Source organism: Triticum aestivum, chromosome 6D, assembly GCF_018294505.1.
Source record: "Triticum aestivum cultivar Chinese Spring chromosome 6D, IWGSC CS RefSeq v2.1, whole genome shotgun sequence".
NCBI lineage: Eukaryota > Viridiplantae > Streptophyta > Magnoliopsida > Poales > Poaceae > Triticum > Triticum aestivum.
In genome coordinates this window covers 256871221-256888088 of record NC_057811.1, presented here as the reverse complement: position 1 = coordinate 256888088, position 16868 = coordinate 256871221, and positions in this window count along the sequence as shown.

Genomic DNA, 16868 nt, shown 5'->3' with positions numbered 1-16868 from the left:
AATCCAATGAGAGTAAAGTGCAATCATTCCTAACTTCTATTAACAATTTCACCTGCAAAGCAAAGAGCTTCAAGAGAGAACAGTGCAACAGGCGGGGTTATTAATATTATAGCTCATAACACAAGTTTTACATCAGAGCACATGAAATGGTGCAATTGTCTCAAAAGATAGGGTGAGAAAACGTAAACACCAAATCCAATAGACCAAAACTATCAAACTCTTGATGTTATTCTCCCCTCTTTTTTCAACTAGTGTCAAAAAGGTGATGAAACAAAACGAGTGGAAAACTGTGAATTTGATTCACTCTAAGGCATCACCTGAGGAATTGTCTGATGAAGTTTTTGATTCGGAAGTGTGCGGAGCATCTTCATCTTTAGTGGTAACAGCAGCAGCTGATCCTTCAAGACTGACTTGGGTCTTGGACAAGGAAGGAACATTGGGACCAGCCTCATTGCAGTTGCGAGATAGAGGATTTTCTTCACAAGGCTTGATAGTTGGCGAAGTGGCTTCTGATTCATCGAGCAATTTGCGTAGCTGAATTCGAAGTAAATTCATTGTAGGTTCACGAGCTGGCAAAGGTGGAGTGGGGCGATCATGAAAATCTTCATCAGTAAACCCTTGGTCAATGTACTGGTAGAGTTCGTGAAGGTGAGAATTGCTGAGTTGTTTCTAGGAGAAAAAATTATGAAGAAATTTCCATAAGCGTTTCTTGTTTTCTGCTGTAATCACATACACAACTTTTGGTCGGTTGTGAATAGCATTAAGTTCGGCAGCCAGATGTTCTTTCTCTTGGCGGTCCTCGGCCATGTTGTGGGAAACCACGACCACCTATAGGACCAAGGGCCCCTTGCTGGTTCGGCAGGGGGGATGTCACGTTGCGCAAAGATCAGAGGAGCGTGGGGCAGCATGGCAAAGATCACACAGGCAATATTACCCAAGTTCGGGCCACCGTGTGATGACCCACAAGTATAGCAGATCAATTGTAGCTCTTTTCGATAAGTAAGAGTGTCGAACCCAACGAGGAGCAGAAGGAAATGACAAGTAGTTTTCAGTAAGGTAATGTCTGCAAGTGCTTAAATTGTAAGTAGTGGAGTAGTTTGATAGCAAGATAATTTGTAACGAGCAAGTAACGGTAGTTGTAACAAAAGTGCAGCATGGTAGCCCAATCCTTTTGAGGCAAAGGATAGGCCAAAACGGCCACTTATGATAAGCAAAGAGTTCTTGAGGGTACACGGGAATTTCATCTAGTCACTTTCATCATGTTGCTTTGATTTGTGTTCGCTACTTTGATAATTTGATATGTTGGTGGACCGGCGCTTAGGTGTTGTTCTTACTTGAACAAACCTCCTACTTATGATTAACCCTCCTGCAAGCATCTGCAACTACGAGAAAAGTATTAAGAATAAATTCTAACCATAGCATTAAACTTTTGGATCCAATCAATCCCTTACGAAATAGCGCATAAACTGGGGTTTAAGCTTCTGTCACTCTCGCAACCCACCTTCTAATTGCTACTCCACAATGCATTACCTTAGGCCAAAATATGGTGAAGTGTCATGTAGTCGACGTTCACATGACACCACTAAGGGAATAACAACATACATACTAACAAAATATCGAACACACATCAAGTTCACATGATTACATGCAACATGATTTCTCCCATGACATCAAGAACAAAAGTAACTACTCACAAATGATAAAAATGTTCATGGTCAGAGGAGTATTAAATAGCATAATGGATCTGAACATATAATATTCCACCAAATAAACCATATAGTAATCAACTACAAGATGTAATTAACACTACTAGTCACCCACAAGTACCAATCTATAGTTCCGGTAACAAGACTGAACACAAGAGATGAACTAGGGTTTGAGATGAGATGGTGCTGTTGAAGATGTTGATGGAGATTGCCCTCCCCAAGATGGAAGAGTTGTTGGTGATGATGACGATGATGATTACGCCCTCAGGGAGGGAAGTTCCCCAGGTGGAATCGCTCTGCCGGAGGGCAAAAGTGCTCCTGCCCAAGTTCCGCCTCGAGACAGCAGTGCTCCATCCTGAAAGTCTCCTCCTTATTTTTTATAGGTCAAAATGACTTGTATACCAGAAGATGGGCACCGGAGGTGGGCCGAGGAGGCCACAACCCACCAGGGCGCGCCTTGGGGGGCATGGCGCACCCAGGTGGGTTGTGCCCACCTGGTGGCCCCCTCTGGTGTTTATTGGCTCCAGTATTTCTTAAATAATCCATAAAAAATCTTCGTGAAGTTTTAGCTCATTTGGAGTTGTGCAGAATAGGTGGCCTGACGTAGCTTTTCCAGGTCAAGATTTCCAGCTGCCGGAATTCTCCCTCTTGGTGTGTTCCTTGCAAATTATGAGAGAAAATGCATTAGAATTACTCCAAAAAGCATTATTATGGATATAAACATTATAAATAACTGTAAGAAAACATGATGCAAAATGGACGTGTCAACTCCCCCAAGCTTAGACCTCGCTTGTCCTCAAGCGAAAACCGAAATCGAAAAACATGTCCACATGCTTTGAGAGAGAGGTGTCGGTAAAAACAAAATACGGACATAGAAGCATCATGTTGATTATTATAACAGCAACAAAATTCAACATAGGACTCTTATCATAGAACTTTTATCATATACTTCTCATGAATAAGTAATAGATCATCACATAATCGAAATATAAAGCAAAAACTCTATTAGGAACCGACAAACTATGTTCTCAGTCAACTTTGCAACTACAATTCATCATATTTTTCAGGAAGGGTCACGTGTTGGAGCCTTTAGGCAAGTTCACATACTCAACCATCATATAGTTTTCTATGATTGCTAACACTCACCTCGTACCCATGAGCAAAATGTCTCAACCGGACACATAGAAAGATATGGGCTTATAGTTTCGGCTCCCAACATACTCACCTCAAGGGTGACGTCAACAATAATAACTCATGTTATCCATATTCAACTGTACATATGTGCCTAGATCTTTCCTCACCACATGATGCTTGCTAAAGGAGAAACATAAAAGGAATATAAGGAAAACTTTGACACTTTGCATAAAAGTAAGTGCAGAAAAATAAAGGATAGGCCCTTCGCAGAGGGAAGCAGAGGTTGCCATGCGCTTATTTGTTTGTATGCTCAATCCCTTAGTGCAAGAGAACGTCACGTTGTATTGCCCCTTAAGATGACAACCTTTATTATGCAGTCTGTTGCTTTTATTCTTTGTCATCCAAGTTTGTACAACGCTCAATTTTCTCTTACACTAAATGATCTCACACTTTTAGAAGCAAATTTTATTACCTTTTTGCACCGATAATAACTTACTTGAGGGATCTTGCTCAATCCCTAGGTAGGTATGGTGGACACTTGAAAAGGATTTGGGTTTAAGGGCTTTTGGATGCACAAGTAGTATCTCTACTTAGTGCGGAATTTTTGGCTAGCAAAGTTAGGGGGCAAACACCACATGTTAAAGGATCTATGACAATATGACTTCTATGTGAATATAAACAAACATAAACCATTAAGTTGCCTTCCTTGTCCAACGTAACCAATTTTGGCATATAATATTTTGATGAGGGATCACAATCACAAAAGATTTCTAGGATAGTATATCTATATGTGAATCTTCTCTTCCCTTATTAATTCTTTCATGAGTTGCATCATTGACTAATGCTATGTTTGTCAATCTCTAATAAAATTTTCTACTTATACTCTTCCTTATGTGGTGCCATCACCTACCATAGGATTAGTATATAATCTTATTGATTTATTTCCTTTCTCTTTTTATTTCTTTATTTCTTTTCTTTAATTGCAACATGAAAGTAAAGAAAGCAAAACCTCAAACTAACTTTATTATATAACTTGCACACTATTACATGGATAGATCACTAAGCAAACTCTCAAAGAAGAAAGGATCGAACTAAACTTTATTTCATCTAAAAGCAAAAGATGGAACTAAAATAGGTAAAAGCAAAAAGATAGTGGTATGATACGATATCGGGGCACCTCCCCCAAGCTTGGCGGAAGCCAAGGGGAGTGCCCATACCAGATACTCAATTCTCCTTTGGTGGTGAAGAAGATGATGGTGGTGAAGAAGAGATCTTGTCCTCGGACTTCCATGGCAGTAGTCCACCATCATAAGAGGAGGAGTGAGTCTCACGGGTCCTGCAACTAGCAGCCAAACTCATACCTTTGAACCTCGCCTCATATTCAAAGACTTGGTTTTGGAGGTCATAGATCTGGCTTTGGAGGAAGTTGATTTGCTTGTTGAAGGTGAAGAAGATGTCATTCATGGGCTTGCCATCCACCTTGAGATCACGGGAAAGGTCCGCGATCATAAGGTGATTAGCATTGAGCCCACGCTCCACCATCCCCTTGCACCGGAAGACTTCTTGCTCCATGGCTTCAAGCCTGGCCTCCACAGTTCTCATGCCCTTGGGACCTTGCTCATCGCGGATGTACAGCACCCCCCCTGCATCTGGATGGTTTGAGGGTGCTGCACCACCTCCCGCAGATAAGGGTTGATGACGTTCTTGAAGAACTTGTCCTTGGAGGAGCTTTAAGAGACCATGGTAGATGGGATCTGACAGAAAACAGCAAGGGAAAAAGTGGACAGAGGATTTCTCCGCGATACGGTGATCAACAGGTTCGGGAAGTATATATAGATTGTTTTATCTTGGAGGACAAGCATACGGAAGAAAAACGGAGTACGGAAGGTGTCCCAGGTGGGCACAACCCACTAGGGGACACTTCCTGGAAGTTTCTTTATTTCCAAAATTTTAAAATATTCCAAAACTGATAAAAAATATTTTTGTGGATTTTTCGGAGTCCGTTTACTTACCGTATCACGTACCTCTTTATTTTCACGATTCTGCAGTGTTCCGGAAGGACTCTTTTATGTGTTCTTCTTGTGTCAAAGTTTGGATAATATTACTTTCAACATTAATAGGCGTACCTAAGATATAATGCTTTATTCGTTGCCCATTGACAACCTTCGGGTTAGTACCTTCAGAGTTATTTATTTTGATGGCTCCAGACCGGTAAACCTCCTCGATGATGTATGGGCCTTCCCATTTTGAGAGGAGCTTTCCAGCAAAAAATCTAAAGCGAGAGTTGTACAAAAGAACATATTCTCCAAGTTTAAACTCACGCTTTTGAATTCTTTTGTCATGCTATCTTTTAATTTTTTCTTTGAATAACTTTGCATTCTCATAAGCTTGGGTTCTCCATTCATCTAAGGAGCTTATCTCAAATAACCTCTTTTCACCAGCAAGTTTGAAATCATAATTGAGTTCTTTAACTGCCCAATATGCTTTATGTTCTCACTCAAGAGGCAATTGACAAGCTTTTCCATAAACCATTTTATAAGGAGACATACCCATAGGATTTTTATATGCTATTCTATAAGCCCAAAGTGCATCATCTAATTTCTTAGACCAATTCTTCCTAGACCTATTAATAGTATTTTGCAAAATTAATTTTATTTCTCAATTGCTAAGTTCAAATTGACCACTAGACTGAGGATGATAGGGTGATGCAATTCTATGGTTAACATCATACTTAGCAAGCATCTTACGAAAAGCACCATGAATAAAGTGTGAACCACCATCAGTCATTAAATATCTAGGGACTCCAAACCTTGGGAAAATAACTTCCTTAAGCATTTTAATAGAGGTGTTGTGATCAGCACTACTAGTTGGAATAGCTTCTACCCATTTAGTAACATAATCAACAGCAACCAGAATATGTGTATACCCATTAGAGGAAGGAAAAAGGTCCCATGTAATCAAATCCCCAAACATCAAATGGTTCAATAGCACGCGAATAATTCATAGGCATTTCTTGATGCTTACCGATATTACCTATTCTTTGACATTCATCACAACAAGAGACGAACTTACGGGCATCCTTGCAGAGAGTAGGCCAATAAAATCCAGATTGCAATACCTTGTGAGCAGTTCTATCTCTAGCATGATGCCCTCCATAAGCTTCGGAGTGACATTTCCGTAGGATTTGTCCCTTTTAATGCTGAGGTACACACGTCTAATAATAACATCTACTCCTTCTTTAAAGATGTGGGTCATCCCAAAAGTAATGTCTTAATCATAGAAGAATTTTTTCTTTTGCTGGTATGTAAAGCTAGGTGGTAAATATTTAGCAACAATGTACTTAGCATAGTCAGCATACCAAGGAGTACTATTAGCAACATTTATTGCAGCTATCTGCTCATCAGGAAAACTATCATCAATAGGTAGTGGGTCATCAAGCACATTTTCAAGTCTAGACAAGTTATCAGCCACTGGGTTCTCAGCTCCTTTTCTATCAATGATATGTAAATCAAATTCTTGTAACAAGAGAACCCAACGAATAAGTCTAGGTTTAGCATTTTCCATAAGATATTTAATAGCAGCATGGTCTGTGTGAACTTACTTTGCAATCAAAAATATAAGATCTAAATTTATCACAAGCAAACACCACTACTAAGAATTCTTTTTTCAGTAGTAGCATAATTTCTTTGAGCACTTTCTAGAGTTTTACTAGCATAATGAATGACATTCAATTTCTTATCAACTCTTTGTCCAAGAACAACACCAACAACATAATCACTAGCATCACACATAATTTCAAAGGGCAAGTTCCATTCAGGTGGTTGAACAATAGGGGCAGATATTAAGGCTTTCTTGAGTGTTTCAAAGGCTTCTAAACAATCATCATAAAAAACAAAAGGAATATCCTTTTGCAAAAGATTAGTAAGAGGCCTAGAAATTTTAGAGAAGTCTTTGATAAATCTCCTATAGAAACCAGCATGACCTAGGAAACTACGAATACCTTTGATGTCCTTAGGACATGGCATTTTCTCAATTGCATCAACCTTATCTTGGTCCACTTCAATACCTATTTCAGAAATTTTATGACCCAATACAATGCCTTCATTAACCATAAAGTGGCACTTCTCCCAATTCAAGACAAGATTTGTTTGTTCACATCTCTGCAAAACTCGCTCAAGATTGGTTAAAAAATCATCAAAAGACTTCCCATAAACAGAAAAGTCATCCATGAAAACCTCAACAATCTTCTCACAAAAGTCAGGGAATATAGTAGTCATACATCTTTGAAAGGTAGCAGGTGCATTACATAAACCAAAAGGCATACGTCTATAAGCACAAGTTCCAAAGGGACAAGTAAAAGTGGTCTTTTCTTGATCAGGTTGAGAAACAGGTATTTGTGAAAAGCCAGAGTATCCATCTAGGAAGCAAAAGTGTGTGTGCTTAGATAATCTTTCAAGAATTTGATCAATAAAAGGCAAAGGGTAATGATCTTTTCTAGTTGCTTTGTTTAATTTTCTGTAATCAATTACCATTCAATAGCCTGTAACAATTCTTTGTGGAATAAGTTCATTCTTATCATTAGGAACAATAGTAATACCTCCTTTCTTAGGGACACAATGAACATGACTTACCCATCTACTGTCAGCTATAGGATAGATTATACCTGCTTCCAGAAGTTTTAATATTTCCGTTCTTACCACTTCATTTTTTGGATTCAACCGACGTTGGTGATCAACAACGGGTTTAGCATTAGGTTCCATATTAATTTTGTGCTGACATAGAGTGGGACTAATGCCCTTTAAACCATAAAGAGTATATCCAATAGCAGCCCCGTGCTTCCTTAGAACTTTCAATAATCTTTCTTCTTCATGTTCTGAAAGGTCAGCACTAATAATAACAGGATATATTTTCTTTTCATCGAGATAAGCATATTTCAAAGTGTCTGGCAATTGTTTTAATTCAAACATAGGATCACCTTTAGGCGGAGGAGGACCTCCTAGAGTTTCAATAGGCAAATTGTGTTTAAGCAGAGGACTTTGTTCAAAGAAAACCTTATCTATTTCATTTCTTTCATGCATATGTAAATCATTTTCATGGTCTAGCAAATATTGTTCTAAAGGATCAGTAGGTGGAACAGCAATAGAAGCAAGACCAATTAATTCATCCTTATTAGGAAATTCTTTTTCATGATGATCTCTACTAAACTTGGAAAAATTAAACTCATGAGACTCATTACCAAAGCTAACACCAACAGTTTGTTTCTTACAATCTATCTTAGCATTAACTGTATTCAAGAAAGGTCCACCAAAGATAATGGGACAAAAGACATCTTGTGGGGAACCAATAACAAGAAAATCAGTAGGGTATTTAATTTTCCCACACAAGACTTCAACATCTCTAATAATCCCAACTGGTGATATGGTGTCTCTATTAGCAAGTTTAATAGTAACATATATTTCTTCTATCTCAGCAGGTGCTATGTCTTTCATGATTTCTTCATATAAAGTGTAAGGAATAGCACTCACACTAGCACGCATGTCACATAAACCATGATAACAGTGATCTCCTATTTTAACTAAAATAACAGGCATGCCAACAACATGTCTATGTTTATCTCTTTTATCAGGTTTAGCAATGCTAGCAGCTTCTTTACAGAAGTAAATAACATGCCCATCCATATCTTCTTCCAAGAGATCTTTAACCATAGCAATACTAGGTTCTACTTTAATTTGTTCATCAGGTTTAGGTGTTCTAATATAACTTTTGTTAACCACAGTTGAAACTTTAGCATGTTCCTTAATCCTAACAGGGAAAGGTGGTTTCTCAATATAACCAGAAGGGACAACTGGATCAACATTATAAAGTATTGTTTCTTCTTTAACTGGTACTGTTTCTTTAATTTCTTCTTTAATAGGTGGGTGACATTTAAACCACTTCTCCTTAGGGAGTTAAACATGAGTAGCAAATGATTCACAAAAGGAGGCTACTATCTCAGAGTCAAGTCCATATTTAGCGCTAAACTTTTGAAAAACATCGGTATCCATAAAAGATTTAACACAATCATACTTAAGTTTAATACCTGACTCTTTATCTTCGCCGAGTTCCCAATCTTCAGAGTTGCGCTTAATTCTTTCCAAAAGATCCCACCAGAATTCAATAGTCTTCTTAAAAAATGAACCAACACAAGAAGTATCAAGCATGGTTTGATCATTACGAGAAAGCCGAGCATAATTTTTTTGGATAATAATTTCTCTTGAGAGCTCATGATTGGGGCATGAATATAACATTGACTTAAGCCCCCCCAAGCTAGAGCGATACTTTCTCCTTCACGAGGCCAAAAATATATATGTAAGTCCGATCACGATAAACTAGATGCATAGGATATCTTTTTTGGTGGAACTCCAATTTCAAACGATTCCAATTCCATGATCCAATATCATCACATAGCCTATACCATGCCAATGCTTTTCCCTTCAAAGATAAAGGGAAACCTTTTTCATCACTTCATCCCTGGGTAAACCCGCAAGCTTAAACGATCCACAAATTTGTTCCACATATATCAAGTGCATATCAGGATGTTCGGTTCCATCTCCTGCATAAGGATTAGCTAGCAGTTGTTCTATCATACCCGAAGGAATTTCATATTCAATATTTTTAGTAGGTGCAGTAGGTTGAGGGGTAATTAATTGTGGTTTCGAACGAGGTGAAGATACCCCGAACAAACCCCTCAAAGGATTGTTTTCCATAGTAACAAGTGACAATAAATTTCAGCACACTATATAAATGTTTCCTTACCAAATTCCACTTACCAAAGGCGCTTCACTCCCTGGCAACGGCGCCAAAAAATAGCCTTGATGACCCACAAGTATAGGGGATCAATTGTAGCTCTTTTCGATAAGTAAGAGTGTCGAACACAGCGAGGAGAAGAAGGAAATGACAAGTAGTTTTCAGTAAGGTAATGTCTGCAAGTGCTGAAATTGTAAGTAACGGATTAGTTTGATAGCAAGATAATTTGTAACGAGCAAGTCATGATAGTAGTAACAAAAGTGCAGCAAGGTAGCCCAATCCTTTTGAGGCAAAGGACAGGCCAAAATGGTCTCTTATGATAAGCAAAGTGTTCTTGAGGGTACACGGGAATTTCATCTAGTCACTTTCATCATGTTGGTTTGATTTGTGCTCACTACTTTGATAATTTGATATGTGAGTGGACCTGTGCTTAGGTGTTGTTCTTACTTGAACAAACCTCCTACTTGTGATTAACACCCCCCCCCCCCGCAAGCATCCGCAACTACGATAAAAGTATTAAGAATAAATTCTAACCATAGCATTAAACTTTCGGATCCAATCGGTCCCTTACGAAATAGTGCATAAACTGGGGTTTAAGCTTCTGTCACTCTTGCATCCCACCATATAATTACTACTCCACAATGCATTCCCTTAGGCCCAAATATGGTGAAGTGTCATATAGTCGACGTTCACATGACACCACTAAGGGAATAACAACATACATACTATCAAAATATCGAACACATATCAAGTTCACATGATTACTTGCAACATGATTTCACCCGTGACCTCAAGAACAAAAGTAACTACTCACAAATGATAAACATTTTCATGGTCAGAGGAGTATTAAATAGCATAATGGATCTGAACATATAATCTTCCACCAAATAAACAATATGGTAATCAACTACAAGATGTAATCAACACTACGAGTCACCCACAAGCACCAATCTATAGTACCGGTAACAAGATTGAACACAAGAGATGAACTAGGGTTTGAGATGAGATGTTATTGTTGAAGATTTTGATGGAGATTGCCCTCCCCAAGATGGGGTAGTTGTTGGTGATGATGACACCGATGATTTCCTCCTCTGGGAGGGAAGTTCCCCCGGCGGAATCGCTCCGCTAGAGGGCAAAAGTGCTCCTGCCCAAGTTCCGCCTTGAGATGGCGGCGCTCCGTCCCGAAAGTCTCCTCCTTATTTTTTCTAGGTCAAAATGACTTATATAACAGAAGATGGGCATCGGATTTGGGCCGAGGAGGCCACAACCCACCAGGGGGCGCCTGGGGGACCTGGCGCGCCCAGGTGGGTTTTGCCCACCTGGTGGCCCCCCTCTGGTGTTTATTGGCTCCAGTATTTCTTATATAATCCATAAAAAATCTCCGTGAAGTTTCAGCTCATTTGGAGTTGTGCAGAATAGGTGGCTTGACGTAGCTTTTGCAGGTCCAGATTTCCAGCTGCCGGAATTCTCCCTCTTGGTGTGTTCCTTGCAAATTATGAGAGAAAAGGCATTAGAATTACTCCAAAAATCATTATTATGTATAAAAACATTATAAATAACAGTAAGAAAACATGATGTAAAATGGATGTATCACCGTGAGGAGTAAAACCCTACTCCTGCTTTGGTGGATTGATGGTGAAAAAATGGTGGTGGAGCGTAGTACACTTGCCCGGTAGGGTTGCCTCTGGGCACCAGTGGCTACACGCGTATGGGTGTGTTTGTGTCCAACCTTCTAACCCTTTCGACGGTTGCCATGGGCCTCCTTTTATAGGTTAAGGGGTCACCACAATGGCAAAGTAGTCATTATGCACTGATAAGATAGCAAACCGTGCTATCATACCTAACCCTGCAGGATGACAGGGTGCATTAAATGCGCCGCTCAATGTCACATCGTCGCTTGCCCGGCAAGCCTTGCCGGGCTGCTTTTCCAGCTTCGTACTTGCTCGCTTGAGATGTCGTAGGACGGGTGTCGTTCTTAGGCATCTCTTGTAGGAAGAGGCTGCCATGTGGCGAATGGCTGCCACTTAGTCACTTTGCGGCTTGACACCGCACTGATTGACAATGTGGGTCATGGCGGAGTAGTTGGGCAAGGTGGCTTTTGCCTCCGCGAGTCCCAGCAGGCCCTGCCAGGACGTCTTGGTCATTTTCTTCCGGGGGTGACCATGCCCTCGCCGAGCTCACCTGCCCGGCAAGGGAGGCTTTTCTCCTGGTGGTATATTGCTTCTCTGGCCTGGTCTTGGTCCTCTTGATCTGCTTATTGTTCCTTCGAAGATCTTGGTTTCGTGTACTCTGGCATGGCTTGGTGCCGCAATCTCGTTCCCGTGCATGTGCACAGTCTGGGCAACAGGGTTTGTTGCACCGACATGCCATATGCTTCAATAGCAACTGCTGAGTGCGCATGCTCACTTTAAGATGAGAAGGAGGTTGAGTATTCGGCAGACGATCACGCTTGGGCAGCTTTGGTTCATTGAAAGTGTTATGATAGTCAGAAGTGCTTGACGCTGGTGCTTTTCCTAAAGAAATATCTTCCATAACTTTTAGTGAATCACGCACAGGAGGAATGAAGCTCTTGTGACTGACTTTAGCAAGATATTCGGTCTTCATTCCATAGTCAACTACTTTCTGAATCCATGTCGCGAATACTTTATTGTTTTAGGACACGAAGCTAAATCCATCAGGATGCGCAAGAACATGTCTTCGACATCGAAGATATATCCCTGAGATATGGCATGGATGGTGTTCCAAAGAACATCAGATATTACATTATCGGTATTCATCCCAGCGAGTGGACAGTTGGTATAAGTGAGAATGTGGTATAGAGTCTGATTGTCGAAGGTTAAATGTTCAGGCAGAGAAGAACCATGGTAGTCACGAATCTTTTCTTCATCCATTGTGCAACAGAAATCTTCATCAGTGACTGCATCAATGTTATGACTACGAATCTCAGTTTTGCCATGTTCAAATCAAGGAAAATGAAAACGAGAGACAAAATCCATAACAGAGCATTTGCTTCTTTTTCCATCTGTCATCCATTCCATTCTCCACTGTGTGCTATCAGACTCATCACCGGAGATATATAACATTGCATAAAACTGAAGAATAATCTCCCTGTTCCATGGATGCTGATAGCCTAAGACACGAGTGAGACCATATTCTTCAATGTCTTGCTGAATTGGACTAAAGCATCTGATGCTCTTCATAGCTGCAAAGTCTGGGAACTCATGAGGGAAAATCATCAGGCTATCATATAAAATACGAGAGTAGTATATCGCTTGCTCCTGAGTCAAAAATCGAGGAGAATCAGATGTCCTGGGCTTGCTATAAGGACTCTCTTGAAAGAAAACTGGGTGAGTATTTCTTTTGAATGGAGGCCCTTTGATGCCGACACCGGTGGAAAACAAAGGCAGTTCTCGCGAGGATAGGGGTACTTGAGTTCTTCTTCAACCAAAAGAACTTCATCACCATAGATGAAAGAATCTGAATTATGAGCTGATGGTGAGTTTGCTGCTGAAGGATTAACATTTGAGGGTCGTCAAGCTACGACGAGTGAAATCCTCAAGGGTGAGGATTTGTCATTTGTGCAGGGGTAGAGTCAGGCACCGAAACTTTATCATTCATTTGGGGCTGTTGAGGAATTTCTTCTGAAGTTGGAGGAACAGAGGGAGGAACCGATTCTTTAGGTTCATCAAGGACAAGAGAATCTCGTCGTTCTGACTGAGGAATTTCTCCTTCTTCGGACACTTGATGCTGAGATGGATTTACTTTATGAGCGCGAGAAACCACATGCACTACTTCAGTTGGCCTTGGTGAGGATGGCTCATGTACAACTGGTTCTTGAGGAGCCAAAGAACTAGCTTACACAGGAGAATTTCCTTTCTGAGTGTCAGCTTCTGGAGGAGGAGGAGCATTCTTCTTTGCAATTTTCTTCTTTTTCTTCTTCGAAGGATCAATATGCCCCTTGCCTAGATCATTGTAACCGGTCACATTTGCTTGATGATCAAGGAAAATTTTGCGAATGATTTTGTCCAGATCCGAATGAAATCACAACCTTCTGTGATGAAGAACTTTCAACACCTTATTGATATCATCATAGGATTCTTCAAGCTGCGTGATGACACACTTGGACTTAGTAGCTTTCATGCGGTTGTCAAGCTCCTTGAGTTAACCAATGAGGTCATTTATCTCAACTAAATCATTTCTTATATCTTCGATCAGAACAGAAGCTTGAGAGATAACTTCAGAAGGAATTGGCAAAGATGCCACTTCTGCATCAAATAAATTTTCAACAAAATGGTCTAGTTTCTCCATGATGAACTAATGATCAAAAGAATGTTGTGTAGCAGTGTCCTTTTCAATCTGAGCAGTCGATGGAGTAGAGGGAGCAGTCTGAGCCATATTTTGCTCGGTTGGAGGCATAGAAGCCAGAGGTTGAGTCAGTTTCAAAGCAAATTGTGCAGCTTTTTCTTTCACAACATTAGATTTGGGAACTTTCTGCTTGGCATCTGGCCGTTTAATTTGCTTCAATTTATCTTTCGGAAGCTTTTCTCCTGGCTTTGCTGTGTGAACAGGTGCTTTGACCACCAAATCTTGCAAGTTAATTGCATTAGGATGAGGTTCGGTGTTCACCTTGTCAACCATGGTAATAGTGGTTGGTGGGGTCTTCCTCTACAATGTGTTATTCTTCGGGGGTGCGACTGGAATTACATCCACACGAAGATCTGGTAGAACAGTGGATGTGGTGACATTCACATGTTCGGAGATAGTTGCATCAATTTCCTCTCGAGTAAGTGGTGGATCATCTTAATCAGAGGAATCACTTTGGTTCAACTCGCTTTGCAGGCCTTTTCCTCGGGTGCTCTTTTTCTTCAGAGCAGTAGATTTTGGATCATGCTTATTCTTCATTCCGCGCTCGTCTTTTCCTCCAGCCTTTGTCTTCTCGACGTCTGACTTGATGAGACGATGATTTTCATCTTCCTTTGCTTGATCTTTGGCGGCCTTCTTGGCACGCTACTCAGTGTTCTTGAGGCGCTTGGCCTTTTCTTTAGGATACGAATCCGGAGTCTTGATGGAAGATTCAGGAGCATCAGGAGGTGGTGGAGGTCTTTGCTGAGGTCCACCTACTCGAATGAGCCCAATCTCTCGACAGTCACCCCATGGGGAATGGAAGGCAAAGTTCTTGGCGTACCGAGGGTGAACCATCTTGTAGTTAAACCATTTCTTTACCCAGTGGCGCCGAATCTTTTGCACATGGCCTTTTCTCTGTTGGAATCTTCTCCTGGAACGGTGTTATATTCATCGTGAGAAACAAGCTCAGCTGTGTTTTTGATTGGTTGCCTGCCACCTCTCCTTTTCTTCGGGGCATCTGCTTCTTGCTCATTTACATTTTGTTCAACACATTTTCTTTTGCTCGTTGATGGGCCTACCTTGGGCCCTTTGGTGCTTTGGACTCATCAGATGTTCCCATGAAAGCATCTTCATCATCAGCCATACTGTGAATCTTAGCAGAACCTGCAACTGACTGCATTGACCTGTGAAAGATAATAGATACGAGGGAAAATGGGGACAGAGTCACAAATTCTCATAGCGAAAGATTTTCTCGAACAAAACATTTTGAGGAAGAATTAGACATAGATATTGAGACATGTTTCGATAGAATGGAACATATATATCAAGCTAGTAAATCTGAAGAAAAATACTAGACAGAGAGCTAGGCCTTTCATTCGAGCGAAGCATAATCACAAACCCTAGATATGGTAGATTCAGATGCGAGGAAAAACTACAAATGACATCCACTCTTAAGGAAGTAAAAACCTAGATCTAAGATAAGTGGTAAAATCGGTGAAAATTAACCGTGGACGAACTCGAATTGGAAGGAAGGAAGTTTGAGTACGAACTACACGTATCCTAGCTTGGTGACGTGCAGCAGCTATGGCAGCGCGAGGAAGATGATATCCCGCGGCAGTGTGGAATGACCCTGGGGACCTCTTTTTGGCAGCTAAGCAGCGAAGGGGTTGTCGGAGTCGAGCTCAAGGTGGAGCAGTGCGGCGAGGGTTTCGGAGGAGAGAGAGAGAGAGAGCTAGGAGAAAGAAGGTAAGGAGGACGAAGGGTGTGGTGTGGTTTATATATAGGCGAGGAAAATAACCGCACATAGAGGATTTGATTGAACGATTTCTAAATGGGGATGATTGAATTCAATGGATAGGATGGACCGGTAGTTGATGAATTGCACATGGAAACCGTCATAGAACATGGTCCTGACTTGGGCAGGAAAGCCCAAACTTTGGACGGCTTTCTCCAAATCATATTAAAGTATGGTCCGAAACAAAATCATGATCAAGGACATCAGATAAGTTTCGTACCAGATAGAATTGAGCATTTGTAACGGAACAACATAGACTGGAAGAGATAGATTAGAGGGGAAAACAGGGTCCTAGACATTTCACTCAGCATAGAACACAAGAATATGAGCAAATAGCTATGAGAGAAATGCATTCGGACATAAATCAAATCCATCGAATTGAAGAGAAACTCATCGAAGGAAATTGTGGTGGCGTAACCCACCGTATAAGAACTGTATGACCCCGAGCATCGCACAATTATTGGGGCACCCGGTTAGTCAAGTTCTTCGTTAATCTATTCACTCTCAGAAACAAACTTTCACTTTGTCGAAGGTTTTAGACTCTTCGAGTGTTATGCACCAATTCCTTTCAAAGATGTGGAAGTGTTAGCACGGATGCCGAGTCCACCTTACTGCATGTTTGTGAGGCCTAGGGTATTTAGCTCACACCATAACGCACATAATCTTTTCTCGTCGAGAGGCTTGATGAAGATATCAGCGAGATTTTCTTCAGTCTTGACGTGATTGACAATAATATCCTCTTGAGCCACATGATCGAATAAAGTGATGTCTGATGGCAATGTGCTTTGTGTGAGAATGCCGCACATGATTGTGTGCAATTTTGATGGCACTCTCATTATCACAATAAAGAGGTATATGCTTGACCTTGGTGCCATAATCATTTAGTGTCTGCTTCATCCACAATAACTGAGTGCAACAAGAGCCAACAACAATATAATCGGCCTCAGCCGTAGACAGAGAAACACAATTCTGCTTCCTTGAAGACCAACAGACCAAAGATCTACCGAGGAAATGACATGTCCCCGAGGTAGATTTCCTGTCAACCAAGTCACCAACCCAATCCAAGTCTAAATATCCAACAAGATCAAACTGTGCTCCCTTAG